The sequence below is a fragment of the Antechinus flavipes genome, chromosome 1 (assembly GCF_016432865.1).
Source record: "Antechinus flavipes isolate AdamAnt ecotype Samford, QLD, Australia chromosome 1, AdamAnt_v2, whole genome shotgun sequence".
Classification (NCBI taxonomy): Eukaryota; Metazoa; Chordata; class Mammalia; order Dasyuromorphia; family Dasyuridae; genus Antechinus; species Antechinus flavipes.
This window is the reverse complement of record NC_067398.1, coordinates 443,232,042-443,250,343: the sequence shown is the minus strand read 5'-3', so window position 1 is coordinate 443,250,343 and position 18,302 is coordinate 443,232,042.

The window sequence follows — 18,302 nt, the reverse complement described above, 5'->3', positions numbered from 1 at the left end:
TGCACATTAGAAAGATGTTACACACTGCATACTTTTAATAATGATCATTTAGAAGATAATTTTAGCATCCACACAAGGGAAAAATTGATTTTTGATGAGTTCTTATATGACCATATGTGGTATTAGTCAGTGTGAGGTATTGCTAGCAAGCTCATTGCTTTCAAAAATCAAAGTTAAATGGTTCATCTATCATCAGAATTTGTGTCTGGGCGACTTGTCTGAACATCAGTATGATTTATGGTTTGAATTGGAGGAGTCAACCATGCATGTTTCTTAGTTTATCGTTTTATGCTGTCTTCAATTAAATGTCTATAAACACAGTGATGGCTTTATGACATTGTCCATCAATAAAGACGATCAGATTTTGCATGAAAATATGTAATTTTCAGAAAAATAATGACCTTTTGACTTATTTGTGCCAAGCTGTTCATATTATATATATACACATGTATGTATACACATATGAAGTATGTATGGATTTTTGGACAATATTCTAGGTGCCTTTAATTTAAGCACAATGGAGCAATTATGCCCAAAAATCTTTTGAAAAATTATTCAATTTTAAGGTCTTTGAAAATAAATTTATCAAATTAATAACATAGCAAGTCATAGCAAGTGTATCTCTGTTGTGTACTTCATTACTCTGTTGTGTGTGTATTCTTGTGGAAGTATAAATAAATACAAAGAAATATATCAGAAGGTTTTTTTTCACATTAATTTTCTATTTGTTTTTGTTATTGTTGAAATTGTTTTTTGTTTTTACTGAATTGAAAGAGTTTAAACATATCTTTGCTAAAAGAAAATAATGCAGATGTTCAAATTAAATTAAATCATGCCATATAAAGGATGAAGACTAAAAAAAACATGGAGTTTCATTTTCTTCAGGGACGTTGAATAATGATCCTTTCAGGCTTCATATTTATGAATGTAGTGCAGAGTATTCACAGTGGCAGCAGAGGGAGGTTGAATCATTTTCTGGGTAGCTATGCTCTGATATTGCTGTTGACAGCTATGCATTGTAAAAAAGAATTAGTATTCTAGTTCTTAAGGCTATATTGAATATCTTTTCAATATATTTTTATAAAAAAAAAACAGAATGTGAAGGTTTTTTATATAACAAATCGCCTGCATATGGTTTAAGCACAGGAGAACTGAATTGAGACAATTAAGGTAGCTTAGATATAAATTTAAAGCAAAACAACATTTCAGGGTGCTTATAATGATTCCATATATTGTATTCTGATGTTATTAAGTACAGTCTCAGTGCATCTCTTTTTTTCCCCTACTATATGTAGATAGTAAATATGTACACATGCAACATCCATAGAAGATTCTGTTAATCAGTTTGTTTCAATGTACACATCAGAGAATACCATCTATCACCTGTATTTTGAATACCAACTATCATTGAATGTATCAATTCTTTGAAAATCTAGTTGTGCAATAGAATAGAGAAATTTGGAAATGCACAGACATTTGACACTTCATAAAATTGACTATGGACATAATTCTTTATTTTATATAGGCCAAAAGAATTAAACAAAAGTATTCAGTAACAACAAATTCAACACTGAGATAACTTTTAAAAACTAGTTTATTATTTAAAGGTTAAATTACTCATTTTGCTTTAAAATCCATAGAATCTTAATGTGCTAAATAGCATTTGAAACTTTATAGCCAAATGCATAGTGTATACAGCAATTTTGAGTGATATTTCTCTGTGGTCTTGAGGCTTCAAAAATCATTGTTACTACTGATCACATGGCTAATAAATGTCACATGTAGGATTTGAATCCAAGTCTCTATTGAATGCCAATTGTGTGCCCTTTCTTGCTGTTCTTTCCTCTCTCTAGCTATGCCTAAATGTGTCTACACTATTTATTATTATTATTTTTTGTATTGTTAGTTGCACATAATACACATATTGTTTTAAAATTTTATTTAAATGTTTTTTTAATCTAGATTTTTTCAATTGTTTTCCCCTATAAGGCAAATATTAGCTAAATGGCCATTTCTTTTTAATCACAATAAAACAAACTATAGGTAAAGAGTAGGCTTGCTCCTGGTTTTTCTATGTAAATTTTGGAAAGTTTGCTTTCTATAGGAAAGACCAATAATAACTTCATGGGAGCTAGTTTCTGCAAGTTATATTGTAATACAAATGTAAAAGGAAAGTGAATTCTTCACACTATAAGTTTATTCTCCCACTGGTCAGGCTGTTAGAAGGAGATATAGGGGAAGTCTCAGGAAAATACTATCAATGAATCCACAAGAGATCAAAATGAATCCCATGGAAGTCATTCTCCTTCTGGCTCCTTTTCTAAGTTGATTCAAGTCTTCTTTGAAGGACTTATTTTCTCTAGACTAGAGAATTTTTGATCCACATGAGTTATTAAGCTCCTTTTCTTCACATGTGTGCAAATCAATTTTATATAGACTAATGAATATGATCAATGAAAGAAAAAAAATGGTTTTGCTATCACACAAATCATTCATTCCTCTGCTTCTTCTCCTCAGACTTGTCTCACTAGAATTTGGATGCTTCATACCATTTTAAATTGATACAATTTCCTAAACTTCTATTTGCAGTTGGTTTTCACATTTTCTGTGAAAATCTCCCCAACAGTTCTAGTATCAACAAATCACTAGCTGATGGATGTTAGGATACTAGTTCAAGATAACATTTAACTACATTTTCTCTTAATTTAAAAAAATGCATGTATTTAAAGAAAAAAAAAATGAAACAGTGGAAAGGATGCTTTGTCTAGTGCCAGAGGATCAGGGTTCAAATCTTGCCTCTGTAAGTTACTAATTGTTATGATCTTTGTTGAGTTATTTTGCCTCTCTGATAGTCAGCTTATGCTAGTTGACTTGTAAGGCCCCTTCCAGCTCTAAAATTACAATTGCATCACATTATTATAGTCAAATGATTGGAATCATTGTTCTCATCATTAAGAATGCATTTATGTAATAGTCATCCAAATTCAATAGAACTCCACAGATTTATATAATTAGTATCCACTTTTATGAGAGAAGGGAATTTAGAACTGATTTAGTCCACTCCCCCTAATTTATGATTGTTAGGTAAAACAATTAAAATTTCTCAAATAAATCAAATTTCCTCTTTTAAAAAGTAGTACTCTTCTTTAAAATGTAGAACTGAAGCCCAAATTGTCTAATTGATTGCTCTTTGTAAGTAATGCAACTTTTATAGTATATCAAAGCTATATAACTTCATTGGTGGAGTAATCTCTTAAAACTCAATCACAGAATCTGAAAGCTGAAAGGAACCTCAATGACTATCAAGTCTAAGCCACATGGGAAATAAATCTCCATTAAAATTCACCTGACAAGTGATAATCCAGACTCTACCAGAAGATCTCTAAGGAGGATGAACCACTATTTCTTGAAGCAGCTTTTTCCAGTTTTGTAGAGCTCTAATTTTTAGGAAGTTTTCTCTAACATCAAACCTATTGTTCTTGCTTCTGCCCTCTGGGAACAAACAGAATAAACTAAATCCCTCTTTCACATAATAGCCTTTCAGATACTTGAACCCAGCTATCATGTTCCATTTAATTTCTTTCACCAAGAATAAATCCTTTGGATGAAGTAAAATGACACCAGATGAAAAGTTTATATCAATTGGCTTTTAAATCCATTTAAAAATAGATTTTTATCGTTCCTTCTGCATACTGTGTAAAATTATCAAATGAGATGGAATGAGGGAGTCTCAGTGAGTAAGGATCTAAAAAAGGGAGTTTTTCAATAAATCTTAGAGGAGAAAACATTTGAAAGGGAAGCAAACATTTTAACCTAAGTCTCTTTAACCCAGACTCTTAGTCCAGATGAAGATCTTGAGAATGTCAAAGATCATGGAAGATGTTGTACTTTGCATCTTCTCATTGGTCATAGTGGCACTCCCATGTCAGCTGGCAATAGTATCTGCACTGGATGCCAAGGAGAGACTGCATGTCTTATATTTTCATGAAAATCCTAGAAAAGAAGTCACAAGATGAACTGCTTGAATATTTCACAAATGGATGAAAATAACTTCTAGCCTCTAGAAGGTTTGAGTTACCCTTTTGTCACATGTACTTTTTAAACATGAGTCCACTTTTCCCACTTTCTGTATATAATTACATGTTAGTGTGCCACCACCTTTAAGGGAGATATTATACCAATTGCTTTTACTGCGCCCATTTAATAAATATCCTGATTTCTTAGATAATCTTAGAGAGAAGCACATTGGTAGAGATTCAAGCTAATGGTATTAAAAAATAACCTCCAAATACTCAGGAGTTCTTCTCATATTCTGATGGAGATTTTCCCTTGTTCTATGATTCAAGGATCCCTGAGTTAGATAAGTATCCATAAAGCTTATGTGTGCTATACATTCAGAGCTGAATATGAACAAGAAGGAAGGGTTAGCCCATAAAACAGAAGATAAGAGAATGGATCAGAGGGCAGAATCCAACAATATATTATTAAGAAAAATATATTTAAAAAAAGATTCCCACAGAATTAAAAAATTGGGGTTGCAGGAAAATTCAAGAAAACTAAAAAGAGAGAAATATATAGCACACATGTTTAAAGTCACCATCAGCAATAAAATTATATTAATGCTATATGTGTATATACATGTACACACATACCTCTACACTGAAAAGAAATTTAATAAAACACCAGGGAGAAATACACCAAAATCATAAGAAATGCTTTTTTTGGGGGGGGGAGGTTAACTTTTTTTATTCATATTGTTAGCATTTCCAGAACTATAAAAAATATAGAGGTCATCTTTGATAGATACTTGATATATATCCTATGTTTATCAGAAAAGGTTCTATCCTATCCTTATTACATAAGATGCCTGTTTTTAATTTTAGATGGAAGATTTTTACAATACTGAGAATAAGATATCTTTATGATTTGTTTAGCTTTTAGCAAAATAAGCATTGCATGTTTCAAAGATTTTCTTTTTTTTTTTTTTTAACTTTTTATTGACAGAACCCTTGCCAGGGTAATTTTTTATAGCATTATCCCTTGCACTCACTTCTGTTCCGATTTTTCCCCTCCCTCCCACCACTCTCTCCCCCAGATGGCAAGCAGTCCTTTACATGTTAAATAGGTTACAGTATATTCTAGATACAATATATGTGTGCAGAACCAAACAGTTCTCTTGTTGCACAGGGAGAATTGGATTCAGAAGGTATAAATAACCTGGGAAGAAAAACAAAAATGCAAGCAGTTTATATTCATTTCCCCATGTTCTTTCTTTGGGTGTAGTTGCTTCTGTCCATCCTTGATCAATTGAAACTGAATTAGCTCTTTTTATCAAAGAGATCCACTTCCATCAGAATACATCCTCAAACAGTATCGTTGTTGAGGTATATAATGATCTCCTGGTTCTGCTCATTTCACTTAGCATCAGTTCATGTAAGTCTCGCCAGTCCTTTCTGTATTCATCCTTCTGGTCATTCCTTACAGAACAATAATATTCCATAACATTCATATATCACAATTTACTCAACCATTCTCCAATTGATGGGCATCTATTCATTTTCCAGCTTCTCACCACTACAAACAGGGCTGCCACAAACATTTTGGCACATACAGGTCCCTTTCCCTTCTTTAGTATCTCTTTGGGGTATAAGCCCAGTAGAAACACTGCTGGATCAAAAGGTATGCACAGTTTGATAACTTTTTGAGCATAGTTCCAAATTGCTCTCCAGAATGGCTGGATATGTTCACAATTCCACCAACAATGTATCAGTGTCCCTGTTTTCCCACATCCCCTCCAACATTCCGCATTGTATTTCCCTGGCATTCTAGCCAATCTGACAGGTGTGTAGTGGTATCTCAGAGTTGTCTTAATTTGCATTTTTCTGATTAATAATGATTTGGAGCATATTTTCATATGGCTATAAATAGTTTTAATTTCTTTGTCTGAGAATTGTCTGTTCATATTCTTTGACCATTTATGAATTGGAGAATGGCTTGATTTCTTATAAATTAAAGTCAGTTCTCTATATATTTTGGAAATGAGGCCTTTATCAGAACCTTTGACTGTAAAAATGTTTTCCCAGTTTATTGTTTCCCTTCTAATCTTGTCTGCATTTGTTTTGTTTGTACAAAAACTTTTCAATTTGATATGATCAAAATTTTCTATTTTGTCATCAATAGTGATCTCTAGTTTTTCTTTGGTCATAAATTCCTCCCTCTTCCCACAAGTCTGAGAGGTAAACTATCCTATGCTCTTCCAGTTTATTTATAATCTCATTCTTTATGCCTAGGTCATGAACCCATTTTGACCTTATCTTGGTGTACGGTGTTAAGTGTGGGTCAATGCCTACTTTCTGCCATACTAATTTCCAATTTTCCCAGCAATTTTTGTCAAATACTGCGTTTTTATCTCAAAAACTGGGGTCTTTGGGTTTGTCAAACACTAGGTTGTTAAAGTTATTGGCTGTTTTGTCCTTTGAACCTAACCTATTCCATTGATCAACTAGTCTATTTCTTAGCCAATACCAGATGGTTTTATATCATTTCACTTAGCATCAGTTCATGTAAGTCTCGCCAGTCTTCTCTGTATTCATCCTGCTGGTCTTTCCTTACAGAACAATAATATTCCATAATATTCATATACCACAATTTACTCAACCATTCTCCAATTGATGGGCATCCATTCATTTTCCAGCTTCTAGCCACTACAAGCAGGGCTGCCACAAACATTTTGGCACATACATAAAGAGATGCTTTATAATATAATTTTAGATCTGGTACAGCTAGGCCACCTTCATTTGATTTTTTTTTTTCATTAATTCCCTTGAAATTCTTGACCTTTTGTTTTTTCATATGAACTTTGTTGTTATTTTTTTCTAGGTCATCAAAATAGTTTTTTGGGAGTCTGATTGATATAGCACTAAATAAATAGATTAGTTTAGGTAATATGGTCATCTTTATTATATTTGCTGGCCCAATCCAAGAGCATTTAATATTTTTCCAGTTGGTTAGGTCAGACTTAATTTATGTGGAAAGTGTTTTGTAGTTTTGCTCATAAAGTTTCTGATTTTCCTTTGGCAGATAGATTCCTAAATATTTTATACAATCAGTAGTTACTTTAAATGGAATTTCTCTTTGTAACTCTAATTGTTGGGTAAGAAATTCTTAATGGAACTTTCTGAAGCTTAGATAAATATGCCCTCAAATAAAGAAGAAAAAGAAGAAGAATAGTAGGAAAAAAAAAGAATAGTAGTAGTAGTAGTTATTTTCTAAGATTTGATTAAGCAAGTTATCAATATCTTATATTTTAATTTAATTATTATTTTAATAAATACTCATTCATTTCTTTTAAAGTGTTGCTTTTAGTGACATTTCCCTGGGTAAAATATTTCTTAATGTCTTAACATTTTCTTATCTAAAAGTATCAGGCAGGGTTACTTTGGGAAAAAAAATGTTAGAAGTATTTTCAAAAAGGTCATGGGTGAAATAATCATGTTCAAAATCATCTCTTTTGATATTGTACTGTATATATTTATGTCTCTAGCAGTACAAAATAAAAATATACTGATTAAAAATATAAAAAAGGAGATGGAACAATCACCTTTTGAAGCTTATTTTGCACTCTATTTAGAAAACCTTACAAATTTCACTAAAATTAAATAAAATTATTTCTTTCAAGTAAAAAATGTACAACAGGAACAAATAATCATTTTTCTCTAAAATGTTAACAAAATCTGAAATTTAAAAAAAAAAACTCAAAAAAAATTCTGTTTCAAATCAACAGAGAAAGTATAAAACATTTTGAAGTCAATCTAAGAACATACAGGAATTACATGAGTTTAACTTAAAAATATTCTTTACAGAAATGGATACAAATAATTGGAGAGAGATTATTTGCTTATGCTTAAGCTGTGCCAATAGAATAAAATGACATTATTATCTGTTTACTTAGTGCCATGCCAAACTACCAATTTAATGTTATAGAATTAAAACTAAGAATAATGATGATTCATTTGGAAGAAACAAAAAGATCAAGAATTTTTATGTAAAGTTTTGAAAAAGAGGAAGGTGGGGATTCTGATAGAAACTCATCCCAACTTTAATACAAAGCCATAATCATCAAAGCCATTTAGTTTAAAAAAATAGAAAAAGATGAGTTGTTTGATGGGAAAGATTATAAATAGAATTGTTCACAAATCAAAATAACAGCATAGTATTTAATAGAACCCGAAGATATTAAAAAGTAGAATAAGAACTCACTATTTGACAAAAGCATCTGGGCAAATTAATTAGTAAGTGTAATGACTGCATATTTAAAATCAGCTGAAGTTAGAAATTCAGGTTAAGGGAAAAATCTTCAATCTTTATTGAAGTAAAGGGTGAATAAGGATTGCAATAGCAATATGGGCAAGAAAGATTGTGATAGCAATATGGGCAGCTGCGACAGGAAGCCAGCTAACAGAGGGGGATCTGAGCTGAAAAGCCATCGCAATGGCAATGCAAGCAGTCTCTCCTTCCCCTTCCTTTTCCACTCCCCTGCCTCCACCCACCAAAATCGTCATTTCCTATACAACACATCAGAACTTGCACAAAGAGTGGGCGGGGGCCATTCTTTCTCCAAGCATATATATTAATAGAGTATGGTCCAATTACTATTTAGCCTCATGTACTTGGGATCTCAGTGCATCAATTTAAGCCTCAGCCCATTACATCTCCTGCTTTCTTTTGTTTTAGAACACAGGTGATCATGCCATCCCTGACTCCTCAGGGAGGTCAGAGCCCCCAAGGGGAGGTGATCATACCCTCCCTGACTTCTCAGGAAAGGAGGTGAAAGCACCGGAAAGGAGGTGAAAGCACCGAAAAGGAGGTGATCATGACCCCCCTGACTTTTCAGGAAGGGAGGTGAAAGCACTAAAAAGGAGATAATCACACCCTCCCTGACATCTCAGGAAGGGATATGAAAAACACCAAAGGGAAGTGGGGGTTGCTAGCAGGTTTCTGGGCTGAAGGGTATTATTATGCACAAACCCATCAGCATGGGAGGTATTACACAAGCACATAGCAACAACGCAGAGGCTATTAGTGATGACTCTCCCCACAGTCAGTGCAGGCTTGATGTGGTGTAACAAACATGAATTATTCACCCAAGTAATGGTATAACAAACAATATAAATCAACATTGTGTTGTAAAAGATTGCCAGAAGTCCTAGAAGGAGAGTATGTAAACAGCAGTCACATATACACCTTCTTCAGAAGCCAAGAGATAGTCCAAAACCAATCTATTGTCCATTGCTTCACATATCAGGGAATCCAACGATCCCCCCCAAGTTTTTGAAGTCCAGCAAAAGTCTTTTTATGTCTTAGGGAATCCAATGACTCCAGCAGATTTTGAAGTCCTATAACAGTCTTATCATTTCTCAGAAAATCCAATGATTCCTGAGGGCTTTGAAGTCTTGTGTCTCAAAGAATCTGATGATTCCTGAGGATCCTACAAAAATCTAATGTCTCATAGAGTCCAATGATTTCTGAGGGTTTTGAAGTCCAATGATTTTCTATGTCCACGAGTCAAACACCATAACTGCCACGCTCTTTCAATGGTAAGCACAATCAGCAACAGAACCACCCGATGTTTCTTGGGTCTTCTCCTTTGTTTCAAGGGTCTGCTCCATCTCTCTGCAATGGACAAGGAGAATATGGCTCGTTGGCACCCATCTGATTCCTTCTCCACCTGTAGAGATACAAGCAAACCCTCTCCCCCAAGCAGTTAGCCTATCTGGTCCCTTCCATTCACCACTTTCTGGGTCTCTCCACATCACCTGGCGATTATCTAAAGATAGTGGAGTTGCTCGCACTAGACACTGCCCTTCCGGTAGGTTATAAAACCTGTCTGCCAGAGCCAGTGCATCTTTGTCAAAAATCAAGAAGTTAATAGTATAAAGTGCTAGATTTAGTAGTTCTCTAGAGTTACCTGCGGCTCCCCCTTTCTTTTGTTTTTGGAGCAGCCTCTTAATGTCTCTGTTTCTCCTCTCTACTATTGCCTGTCCTTGAGGATTAAAGGGTATACCAATGGTGTATAAAATCTTGAACAGGGAGTGATTCAGATCCTAATCCAGTGGAAACGCCTCTGATCCTGATCCAGTGGAAAAGACTCTTCAACCCAGAAATTAGGGTGAATGCAACAAAGAAGGAGAAATCCCCAAAGTGGTAAATAGAAGGGAATTAGATAGGTTAACTGCTTGGGGAAGAGGATCTGCTTATATTTCCACAGGTGGAGAAAGAATCAGATGGCTGACAATGAGACTGTTAAAAAATCACCACAAGTAAGCAATCGAAAAGAAAATAAATTTAGTCCAATATCAAGCTCTTCATATCATAATAAGCTCCCAAAATATATTTGAACTAGATAAAAAAAGTCACATCATAAAGAAATTAGAGGGGCAAGAAAGGGAATACTTTCACAGTCATGGATTAAGATAAGAATTCTATCCAGATAAGATAAAGAGGGTAACAAAAGATGAAATGAAAAATTTAGATTTCACAAAATTTAAAGCTTTTGCCTAAACAAAATCAATGCAGCTAAAATTGAAAATGTTTAACACAGAAACAAATCTTTAGAGCCTGTTTTCCTGATAAAGATCAAATATAAAAGATATGTGGGAAAACTAACAGCAATATATCATAATGTGAGTCATTCCCAAATAGTCTAGAACACTTAGTAAATGTTTACTATGTATCAAACACTGTGCTAATAAATAATTGAAAAATATCAATAGATAGTACTCAAAAAGCAACCTATCGATGATGATAATATGAAAAATGTTCTGATTGTGAAGTGCAAATTAAAGAAATTTTTAATTTCTGTCATGCTCATTGTATTACAAAATTGACCAAAAAAGAATAAATGATGAATTTGGGCAAAAATGTACAAGAACAGATACCCTAATTCTCTGCTGATTTGGCTATTAATTGGTTCATCTAATACAATTAGGAACTATACCAAAAATATCACTAAACTCTGCATATCCCCTGAAACACCAATGCTGCTACAAGGCCTTTAGCTAGACAGAGAAAGAATAAAACACACACACACACACACACACACACACACACACACACACACACACATTGTACAACATATTCAATGACAGCACTTTTTTTTCTAGTAAAGAATTGGAGGGTAAAGGAATACTCATCAATTAGGGAATGTGTTAAGGACCAGGTTAATTCTTCAAGGGCCTCTAAAGCTGTGGATTGTGACACTTGAGGGAGTTATGGAGCAGCCTTTACTGACATAGGTGTTGCTTGTGGACTGGGAATGAAATAAATTGGAGGAAGAAGGAAAATGAGAGAGGTCAGACAATGCAACAGCCTTTCAGTGTAAAGGTCAGAGAACAGCAACTGCCTCTCAGTTCCTTGAATCACCATCATCCTCTCACAAGAAGAGAAGAAAAGGTCTACCAGAGGTAAAGCAAAGTTACATATTGTATTCCCAACAGGAATGACTCAACAAATTATGATAAAAAATGCCATGGAACCTTATTACCTTATAAGAAATGGAGAAAGAATTGTTTGAAATGATTGAGAGTGAGATGAGTAAGTCCAGGAGAACAACTGACACTAACTATATTATGATGATGAAAACTTTTAAAGCCTTAAAAAATCTAATCATTTCCAGCAATGTAACTACTGGGCTTATATCCCAAAGAGATCTTAAAGAAGGGAAAGCGATCTGTATGTGCAAGAATGTTTGTGGCAGTCCTCTTTGTAGTGGCCAGAAACAGGAAACTGAGTGAATGTCTCTCAATTGGAGAATGGCTGAATAAATTGTGGTATATGAATATTATGGAATATTATTGTTCTGTAAGAAATGACCAGCAGGATGATTTCAGAAAGGCCTGGAGAGACTTACAGGAACTGATGTTGAGTGAAATAAGCAGGACCAGGAGATCATTATATACTTCAACAATAATACTATATCATGATCAATTCTGATTAACAAGGCCCTCTTCAACAATGAAATGAAACTAATCAGTTCCAATAGAACAGCAATGAATTGAATCAGCTACACCCAGTGAAAGAACTCAGGGAAATGAGTGTGAACCACTACATAGAATTCCCACTCCCTCTATTTTTGTCCACCTGCATTTTTGATTTCCTTCACAAGTTAATTGTATACTATTTTAAAATCCAATTCTTCTTGTGCAGCAAAATAATTGTATGGACATGTATACATATATTGTATTTAACATATATCTTCCATCTGGGGGAGAAGATGGAGGGAAGAAGGGGAAAAATTGGAATAACAGGTTTTACAACTGTCAATACTGAAAAATTACCCATGCATATATCTTGTAAATAAAAAGCTATAATAAAAAAAATTAAAAAACTCTAATCATTGCCAAGATCATCCATGACAACCTCACAGGATCAATAATGAAGAATACTTTTTCTCTTAACATAGAAGTAAGGGACTAGAAATATATAATTAGCCATACAATTTTGGACAAAGATGATGGGTGTGGATTTGTTTTGCTTGACTATGACAATTTGTTAAAATGAAGGCTCATTCAACTCATCTGTGACTTCCAAAATGACACCTCCCTGGCAAAATATTACAATATGCATTATTTTCCCCTATTAAAATGTTATTGTTGGAAAAGATAGTCTTCCTTTTTTCATATGCATCCTCAGTGCTAAGCATATTGCTGGCACATAATAAACACTTAATGCCTTTTTATTCATATAGTTGACTGTTAGCTATTGGGAGTTCAAATGTTGGATTTCTTGTTCTCAAAACACAGCCGGTTTAGCTTAGAGCCCTCTGGATGTCTCCAAATCCAAAGGTTCTGTCCTTCAGCCTCTGTCTCTGCTTTCTTCAGCCTCTAACCAACACAGAGATGGAATGAATCTCTTGTCTCCTTCACTTGGGGCTCGGCTAGCTTTCTGGTGAGTCTTTCAGACCAGCTTGGTCTCAGTGGGGGGCGTGCAGGAGCCCAGCCACCAACTCCAATGCAGCTGAACTCTCTTCTGCGACCAGCCAGCCAAGTGGAAAATATATTCTCTCTTGCCCTGCCTCGGAGAGAGGGCTTCTGGCGTAACTCTGCTGAAATCTGACCGAGAGCCTCTGTCTGTTTCTTTTATCCAAGAGGGAGGAATTGTGGGATACGAGAGAGAGAGGGATTATGGGTTTTCTCCCATAGTGCTCTCTGGCCCAAAGAGCTTCAAGGGAGGTGTGAACTCATAAAGGTACAAAGTTTACTTTGTGAAGCTGGCATACTTGTGAACTCCAATGAGTAAAGGTGTAAACACAAGTCCTACTTAGTACCTTGTTTCAGGTTCTGCCCAAAACATCTTCTTGTAAGATTAGATCAACTCTAATTAGTTAGCAGTTTGTAAGGATTCCAACAGTTAGCATTTACTTTTTGCACATCATTATATTAGGCTCTTGAAGAGATACACATTATAGGTAAGATGAATTTCCTGTAATTAGAGTTTGTAATCATTTAGGAAAATATGATTGATATAGCTGAATAATTATAATACCAAGTCTATGCTTCATTTTTTCCTATGTTCATTCATTTATTCATTTGTTTCTTCCTTCCATACTTTTTCATTATTAAGTGACACCAATTAAACATCTGTTTAGTGGCTATACTTCCAGCAAATTACCAGAGGCTTTCTCTATTTGAACACTATATCTCCCCTTCCAACTTCAAAACTTTATTGGTCTCCTATGTGGAATGAATCATTATTGTTGTTCAGACACATCAGTCTTCATGATTCCATTTGGGGTTTTCTTGGCAAACATTCTACAATTTACCATTTTACTATTTCTCATTTTGCTAATGAAGAAACTGAGGCAAACAGGATTGAATGATTTTCTCAGATTCACACAACTAGTAAATGTTTAAGGACAGATTTGAACTCAGAAAGGTGAATCTTCCTGGCTCCAAGCCTGCTTCTGTATCCATTCTGCCACTTAGTACCATGTAAATAAATATTAGGGGCAAAATGAAGGCATACAAATCTGATCCTAGGGGCAAGATGATTTCCTAGCTATACCCCTAACTGTCTTTGCCCTTAATAACTGATGCTACCACACTTTGGTAGAACACATAAATGTTTATATGCTCACTGTACTATAGTGGTTGTACTAAGTAGATAGAGATTTTTGAAAAAAAAAATGGACAAAATCAAAGACTCACAGAATATTACGAAAGGACATTAGCAACCATCTAGCCTACTTCGCCTTTTTTGAAATGAAATACCTTTTTGGACAAGTCATGAACATGTAAAATACTTAGTTTTTTTTTTTTTTTTTGGATTAAATTCTGCTCTAATTAGAAGTTATTTTTCTAGCATTTGGCCTAAAAGCTGGCATAATAGTATCATATATTTTTAAACTTGTTTTTCTGGCAGCTAGATGATTCAATGGATAGAATAATAGGCTTGAGTAAGAAAGGCCTGAGTTCAAATTTGACCTTAGTCACTAGCTTTGTGACCCGAGGCAAATCACAACTGTTTCCCCAGTTTTTTCATCTATAAAATAAGCATAATAAGAGTACTTACTTCTCAGATTTTTGTGATCAACAAAAGAGATAATTGTAAAGGATTTAGTACTGTGTGACCCATAATAGGAATTATATAAATGTTATAATCACATGAACAATTATTATTATTGATTATTGTTTATTGATGTGAAGTATTTCTGTTATACTTAAAATGTACCCAGAAATGTTCCTTTTATGTAATGTTATTGACATAATATATAATAACATACATTTTCTTGGGAAATAAAAATTCATACAGAATTAAAGTTAGAGACTAGTGTCAGGAACTGCAGGATGAAGAAATTCCTTCTACCAATGTGAATCTATGCCTTCTCAACCACTCAGTGTGTTAGAGAGTGGCCTAGAATTCTGAGTTAAAATGAGGATCAGTGTCACTTCAGCCAATTAGGGTCAGAAGTAAGAATTGGGTTTAGTTTTGAGAGCAGCTCTCTCTACTATACTATGTTACGCCATCTACAATACTTATTGGTAACTTTTTGATACCAATTTTATACTTGATATTTTTTTAATTAAAAGAGTTAAACTTATTTTTGTTTCCTAAAGAAAGATAGTATGTGCAGTAAAACTAAATGAAATCATTAAACAGAAAAAAAATATATATATGGGCTTTAATTTTCTTCAGGGGGCATCTAATCTCCCATGAAAACTCCTAGAAAATTTGATGAGACAAGTTTTCTAAGAAGCCTCAGAGAATTAGTTGGCAATGTGTCTGCTCAGCTATATTGATCTCTTTATTAAACTCAGTTTTTTTCTCTAACTTGCCTCCAGTCTCTTCATGACTTTTATATCAACCTTAGAATCTCAATGTTTATTTCTATGTTAAAAAATTTAACATACAATGATGTTGTGGTTGATTCAGTCATAGGGAATTCAGAAAACAACATTAAAATTATATGATCATGGAGGTAGAGCCAAACCCTTAGGAGAAAGAATTGTTTTTAGAAAAGTTAGATACAATCTTTCATTTCTAGGATTTCTAATTTGTAAATTGCAGAATAATTTCCTCTTGCTGCTTTAAAATATTTTCTAATATATAATCATTGGATTTTTATTGTTTATTTTTTTTTTTAACAACATAGTCCATTTGTTGTGTGATGGTGAACCTGTTTTCTTAAATTATTGGATCCTGCTAGGTCAACAGTGACTTGAAACACAGTTGCCTTTATTACTATGTTTTGTGGTACAAACACACAACTTAAGTTTTCTTTCTTAAGTGCAAAACTATTTAAATGACATTCATAAAAGAGACTTAAGGTTCAATCCCACATACACTAATAGGAAGAAAATACAGATTTTGAAATTGATGAAGAAAGAATAAATCCTGCATTGAGAAGGATGTGTATGCATAACTCAATGCAATTGTTTCCAGCATAATATTGATTTTACAAGTCTTTTATTCATCATCTCTGCCACAGTATCATCTAGTCTAGAATTTAAGCGACAATGTTAGAATTTCCTTGTTTCATCTCTGCTGCTATTACATTATGATAGGGAGAATTAAGATATCTGAGATCCAGAGCAGGCTCATCACCATAACCAATATTCAGTATAGTGGACATTGTTGGCCTTATAAAATGTAAGAGAGGATGAACTGTGAGAACAAAATGGTGAAATCAACTTTATTAATATTAGGAAAAAGATGTCAGGTATATTAATTAAGTGGTTTCATTTAATCCATAAAAATGAGGTGCCCTCTTAATTGTGAATTCTGTTTACTACTTCTCAATGTAATAAGAATAATAGTAGATAGGGATGAGTACATTCATCATAGCATTAAATCCCATAGATTGGTCCATTGTATTAATATTAAAAAATAAAGACAGAACTTTTTATGCTGACCATTCATCTACTTACACAAACAAGTGCACGTATTGGACCATATTTATTCATTTATATCTAGGCTAGTATCTTTTCACACTTTTCACACACAAAGTATATTCATTAGTTGTGCTATTAACCAATTATTATGATTAATAAAACTATGCTCCTGTGCTTCTCTGATGCACATTCATATGAAAAAGCATAGTACAAAATACAATACAATATACCTGTTTGTTGATGTGTTCTTATTAGTTTTGTTTTAGATTTTGTGAACTAGATTAGGTTATGTGTCTTGGGGGAGTTGCCATATTATTTATTTGGTTACTTGTAAGTTCTTGATACATTTTTGTTCTTTTTAATTCCCTATGTCCATAATAAGGCAGTGATAAGATCAAAGTTGTTAAAGACCATGTCTTAGTGAAGGGGCAGGTCCATTTTCTGAGAGCCTCCACAGCTGTGAATCATAACATCTGAAAGAGTTGCAAAGCAGCCTTTGCTGAGGCAGATGTTCCTTGTGGATGGGGAATGAAATAAATTGAGGCAGAGGGAAAAGGAGAGAGGTCAGACAATGCAAGTGTCTCTCAGTGGAGAAGTCAGAGAACAACTGCCTCTCAATCTCCCTGTGTTATCATCATCCTGCTTTCACATGAAGAGATAGATTCTACAGGTCTGAATTTGACCTCCAGCAGCCACTGGCTGGTGGATCAGATATCACTGCATAAAATAATTTTGTAGCAATTATTATTATTAATGACAATTGTGACACATTTATTTGTGGCTTAAGAGTTTATAGAATACTTTGGTATAAAGTACAATCTTTTGAAAAAATCTATCCATTTCTTACTTGTTTACTAATAACCACTAAAAACCTTTTTAGGTAACAACCTTGGTATTCTGTTAAAGCTTGACTTGTGCAGTCATTGTCACTATCCTCATGTGTTCCCAGGATAAAAGTATTACCCCCACTCTACCCGTTGTGCAGATCTAGGCATAAGATTTCATTTAATTCAATTTAATTTCATGTCAATAAACATTAATTAAATGTCTCCCATTATATGCCACTTTGGATATAAAGATAAAATAACTCGTGGGCTCTAACTTTCCTTTCCAACTTTATTTCATACTATTCATTTGACTGTGTTCTATGTTCCAGCCAAGTTGGGCCTATAAGATATTTCTTGAACTCAACTGTTTATCACCAACTTCTGTGAATTTTCACAAACTATATTTTGTGTGTAGAATTTACTCCCTTCTCATCTCTACATTAATGACACTACCACCTAATATTTACATAGTATTTTTAAGGTTTGTAAAATACTTTGTATATATTATCTTAGTTAATATTTTTTCCTTTAAAACTTATCTCATGTAAGATGCCTCATTCATGAGAACTTCCTCGATATTCTGAGTTATTAAGTTATTTCTTCAAATAAGTTATTATTTACTTATTGATGAACAAATCATATTCTACTAGATTCTTTAATGATGATTCTTTGAGTTTAATATTAATTAATTAATAATAAAATTAATAAAATTCTTTGAATTTAATAATTTAATTTAATAAACCTCTTGAATTGAATAAGGCATCATGCATGCCTTCTCTGACATAATAAACAAATAAGAAACATTCCTAACTAACCAAGATATTATGTAGCTATACTATGTGCTAATTAAAAAATAAAAGTCCAAGTTGCTAAGAAAAATTTGAGGAGCCAAGAGTTCACTGTAATCTTGAGGAATTCTCAAAGCTCATGTAAAGTGTAAGTTGGACCTAGAACAGAGAGACCTGAATCTAAAGTCAGAAAGAGTTCAAACCTGACTCAGATACTAGCTTTGTGGCTTAACTCGTCACTTAACTCTTCTACTTCAACTTTGTCATATGTAAGATGGGAATAATATTGACACCCCTTT